The sequence below is a fragment of the Octodon degus genome, unplaced genomic scaffold (genome assembly GCF_000260255.1).
Source record: "Octodon degus isolate 3935 unplaced genomic scaffold, OctDeg1.0 scaffold00049, whole genome shotgun sequence".
NCBI lineage: Eukaryota > Metazoa > Chordata > Mammalia > Rodentia > Octodontidae > Octodon > Octodon degus.
In genome coordinates this window covers 43538-49326 of record NW_004524625.1, presented here as the reverse complement: position 1 = coordinate 49326, position 5789 = coordinate 43538, and the positions used below count along the sequence as shown (strand labels likewise).

At 36.8% G+C, this 5789-nt stretch overlaps 1 pseudogene; it reads right to left on the bottom strand.

The window, feature by feature from the left end:
- Positions 1-1237: 1237 nt before the first annotated feature.
- LOC101584792 lies at positions 1238-1858 on the bottom strand (annotated as a pseudogene).
- Between the last annotated feature and the right edge of the window lie 3931 nt (positions 1859-5789).

Here is a 5789-nt window from a genome sequence, read left to right as displayed (position 1 = left end):
TCTCTCTTTCTTTCTTTCTTTCTTTCTTTCTTTCTTTCTTTCTTTCTTTCTTTCTTCAGAATTGGAGATTGAACTCAGGCCCTTGTGCTTGCCAGGCAAGCACTTATTCTACAGAGCTATTTACCCAGCTCCAAAAGAATGATTCTAAGGAGATTTCCAAGGAGGTACAAAATCCATGTGAGTTAGAAGTTGATCTATCATCACAAGCCCACTTTCACCACAGCCCTTGGAGAGGATTGTGGAAAAAGTCAGATGCCAGTATACTCACTACATTGCAAATCTGACAGCAACCAAAATGTAACCTGCGTTACTATAAAATGAGAATTGTGAGGCTCACCTTTGAAGGCTTTTTTTGTCCTTAAAATTTAGTAATTTTATTTTCTACTATAGTCAGTCTTGACTAAACACAAGAACTTTGTGCTTTACTGGCTGGTGTTGGAATAAAGGTCACAGACTTGCATTTTAACCTATTGTGTGCACTGTAAAAGCTTGAAATAAAAGGTATACTAAACATCCTGAAATAAAGTCTCTTGGAAATCTGTTATGAAAAGTCCTGTAAGGATTTACTAATGAAATAGGGTAGGAGTGTGAGAGTTCTACAGCTGTCAGACTCCCCTATGGAAGATCAGGATCAACACTTCCAGGAATCACTGAGTTTCACAAAAGGGAGAAACCTGGGCACGGAATCAATTTCATTTTATTCCATATTGATTCTTTTCCAATGGTAAAGAAACAGTGTAAAGCATGACTCCTGGTCTCTTCATCAGGTGTGCTAAGTTGGTCCCTATATTCATGAAGCCAGACAGTTTTTTACATGACTGTGAAAGTGGCCAATAGAACCAGCTTCCTGTAGCCACAGACTGCTACCTGGTATCTAGCTGAAAGAAACATCAACCCAAACATTTTTTCAAGCACTATTAACTGCACTAAAGAATAAAGTTCACTACTATATTATTTTAAAAGAAGTTGTCAAAAGTAAGGATTCAGTTAACACTGAGTGAGAAAAATCAAAACAAGTCTTACTCACTGTTGAGTTTCCACTGAAGGCAAACTGACAAGAATGCACCCAGCTACAGTTGACACAAAGACACTATGCACAAGTGTGACTTTCCATTAGCGGCAGAGTGAGGGAAAGCAAAGAGCTACTTTTGTGCATTTCAGGATCCACACACCAAGGCAGAAACTATCCTCAGGGGCAATGCATACTGCATTTATCACACTGAATGGCACAGATGTGTTATTCATTTTTCTTTTCTTTTTGTTTCAGAAACTTGTTTATCTCTCTTTTGGCCATTCCAATGTACTTCGAAATGATGCCATGTTGGTTCAGTCCAGAAAGCAACAATAGGAAAGTCAGTATTAGGCAGGTGAGAAGCAGGTTATAGACCTGCTGTCCCACCCAAGCAACCGCAGCAAGATCATGAAGGTCATGGTCATGAAGTACATTTTCTGCTTCTCTTCCTTTAGTGTAAAGAGGTGTTTCCACCAGCCCACAGCTCTGCGTCACATCTTTACTACTTTGCTGCAAATTCCATGGAATCTTTGCTGTTGTTTAGTTCCATGGTCCATTTATTGGAGCCAAATTTCTAGGTGTTAGAAGGAGAACAACATAATGAGCCAAGGACAAAAACATAACAAAACAGGAAGTACCATACAGAACAGATGGATCTAGGTAATAACCAGAAATACCAGAGAGACCACAACCACAATGGCAGGTGGAAACCAGAGCTTCTTCCATCTGAGCACCTTATCAGGCACCAGCATCACTTCTCCCCATCCTTGCAGCCAGCGGCTATTTCAGACTTGCAGTCTCCACAGCCAGTAGATTGGTGCTGCTATCATCGCCTTCCGCCATTGTCCCTGAGATTCGCACTCATCAAGGGCATGCAGCCCGACTGACAACCCCACCTCCTCTCACTATCCGCACTGCCACCAGGGCACTCCGTGGATGTATTTTATTTTATTTTTATTTTTATTTTTATTTTATTTATTTATTTTTTTTCTGTATTTTAGGGAAGGGTATATGGGTATTCAGGGTCTTACTACTAGATCAGACTCATACTGATTCCCCTATTTACAGCCACCCAAGTGCTGGGATTACAGGCATGCTCCACCAAGCCTAGTCTCAGTTGCGCTCCGGTGGCGGGCCCGGCATTGCAGGCCTGGGGAGGGGATGAATCCCCAGCCTCTGTGCCTACTTGCATGCGCTTTTATCCGCTGAGGTATTTGGCCAGCCCTCCATGGATGTATTTTAAAGAACGCATTTTAAAATATGCACTTCAATTCCTCTTTTTATAAGTCTTTCTTATTTAACATTTCTTATTTCAGACAATATGGGAGGTTATACTAATGTCTACACGATTGGATATCTAATTTTTTCAATGACTTCTACTGACACTATGTTCTGTAGCACTACATACATGTGAAACACCAACTTGTACATTTTAGACACATATCCAGAGATCTATTGGCATAGATTTTCACTTTTTCTCTTCCCTGTTTGAAGAAATACTGTCAGGTAGTTGAATCACTTTTGTTAAATTTTAAATCAAACTGATCTTAAAGTAAAATTTACATTTCCACCATAGGAAAGTAAAAGAACTACTTTTCTCATGACCATCAGCACTTTTGAAGTCACAATTGTCTTTGGAGATCTACTTAGGGTGGACCTCAGTTCCACCATCCACATCCTGATGACTTAATCAGTGTTTGGGATTTCTGCACCCTGTGGTCAAAGACCACATGAATATTTTCCCTAGATTATTTCTGAATGCTGAGTAGTAGCATAGTTTTGGTTTGCTTTCTATCTTAGTTTTAGATATTACTTCATATTTGGACACTTGAATTTAATTTAATTTTGTAAACATTCAGAAACATTTAAGTCATTGTCCTATTCGTACAAAATTTAAAGCGTGACTTTTTCACATCAGCTTGCTTCTAATATTTACAGTAATGTTACCTACACTATACATGTTTAAGAAAATGATTCTCAGACACATATCACATCCATCGTGTACTGCTGAAAATGTATTTATTGTTACACTCTGAGTTCAGCATGTATATGATTACAGTTAGTTGTAACATTCTGTTAAATCAAGAAATACAATAGGACTGACTTTTTTATTTTCAGAAAGGAAATAACATTATAATTTGGTACTTAAATTATTACAGTAGTAAAATGATTCAAAATTACTTGTAAGAATTGCTTATTTACTTTGTAAAACAAAAATAAATAGACAGGGATTTGAATATATATCTTATTTTGCCTATAATTTTGTACTTTTCTTATGTATTTATATCCTTTACATTTTAAAAATGTATGTAAATTTAGCAAGAGAAATAAAGATGTTTGTTATTCTGTTGTTGTGTACTGATATTATTAAATTACATTTAGAGAACCAAAAACATAATCATTTTAATTTAAGGAATTTGTGATACTTAATCTCACTCAAAATCAGGGGTTAAAATTTTTTTTGCCATAATTTTATTGATAAACAAATAGCAATGAGACAGTTTCAAATCAAATCGGTAGGACAATTTCAGTAATTAACAAACTGCATACATTCTTCTTAGTGGTTAATTGCTGTACAAGATGCAGACTTGATATCTTATTTATAAACACCATTAGAACAAATCCCTATATTCATTAAGAGAATGTAACTATATATCTATCCTAACCACTTTGAATACACAGATACAAAATGGACATTCATCTGTATACCATTGTTTTTTGTTAAGTTCCATTACTTGAATATTATGGGTGTGTAAACTCAGCAAAATATTCTAAAAGAGTCCAGTAGACCAAAATAGTATTGAGTCTTCCACTTAATTGGCAATGTCAGAAATTGTTGACCTGAGTCCCCCATAGCTCAACATATCAGCATGGCTTTATTTCTTATATTTCATTTTTATACTTTTCTTCTGGATGATTAAGACCAAGGTAAAGGAGGACCTATACAACAAGAGTTGTAGGTTTTGTGTCTGATAAGGTCAGTGAAATCCCCTCAGGATTTATCCTGAGATCCTGTACCTCAGATTGTAGAACCTTTGTCAGTGTCACCCATGTGGATGGGTCACGGCCATTGCTTGGCCAATATGCTCTCTGTGAAAGCCTGAGGGAATGTTTTCTCTCCATGTGACTCTCCTTAGGCACACTCTACATCATCGATCACTTTCCTCTTCAGCCCCATAATATCCTTGATCAGAAAATTTGGGACACTACAGAGTTACATGATGTTACAGTACAAGTTCTCATATGTCCTGAGTCTTAATTGACCTTAGAAGGCTACGGCCAAAATGTTGGCTTTCCTTGCAGCCCTCTTTTTCTCTAATTTTGGTCTGCAAACTTAGGTTGTTAACCATCCAGAAGACAATCTTGTTGTTATTATCAAACAACTTAGGCTGTTAAGCTTAACCTCACTATCTGTTTGCATATCAAACATCTTAGGCATAATATGGAACAGGTATTTTTCATGAAGAGGGGTTAAAATTATTGCATACAAAGTTACTCATATGATCAAGATTCTAAAATTTGCTGGAAATTGTTTTTTTTTAATGTATTTGGTCTCACTATGAAGCTTGGACTCCTAGTGATCTTCTGGTTTTCAGATCCCCAGAGCTGAGATTATAAGGCATGTGTCACCACTCTCAGTCTCAGTGGCTGGCTCAGTATACCCTGGGATGCGGCCAGCATGGCATGTGGAGCCAGGAATCAAACCCTGTTTCCTGCTCTTGCCAAAGTAGGTATTTAGTCACCTAAGCTATTTCACCAGCCCTGAGATTCCAAGATCTGAATCTGCTTAATATATTTCTATGTCAAGAGATTAGCTATTCTAGATTTCTGTTCTCATTCAAATTGCTTTTTAAATAATGTTCTTGAGATTAAGTGAAGTAAAATTAAACTATATATAAAACATATAAACCAGTATCATTATAGTACTTAACATAGAAATATGAACATACTAACACATCAAAAGTACTCTGCACATTTGTAATGTTTTGTAATTTTTTTCTTGTCCTCTTGTTCTATTTTTGAAATCCAGTGATGCATAGACATCATGTTCTTTAAAGTTTAAAACCAGATGAGACTTGTAATTTTTATTGGTAAGATTAAAATTTGAAACCTGTGCTTCTTGAAGGAAGGAATCTAGTAATTTAAATGACTGTAAAGTTATCTAGGATACAATTATAAGGAACACATGTTGAAGTAAATACTTTTAACAGAAAAATCAGACTTCCATATAGTTCAATGATTTCACAGAAAATCATTCAATTACTGCTTGGCAAGAAATAACCCATCATGAAACGAAAGAAAATTCCTGTCTTTCCCACATTAATGTGAAACAGGCCCTTCATCAATCTCCTTTCTGTACTGATGAGCACCAAGGGACTGACTGTGGCATAGCCATTGCCAACCAGCATCTGGATGCAATGATGAATTGCATTATGTTTCCTCAGCATTGCCGAGGTGTACTCAATAACACTGTCCAAAATATACATGACAATAAAGAAAGTCATGAGTAACAAAATAGTTTTGGTGGCTCTTTGTTCTGGGGATGATTTTGGACCCTGGCATGTGCTGTGAAGATGCTGGGATTGTCTTTTATGCATGTACAACAGAATTAGCATGTACCCACTTGAGAGTGCCATAAGCCCTATAAAAGACATGTGCTGGAAAATCATCACGGACAAAGATATGTACTTGAGAAAGGAATTTATGGATAAAAGAGAGCAGGACTGAGTGATGAAAATGAGATTTTGTGAAGTCACATTGGGAGTGGCAACAGTGG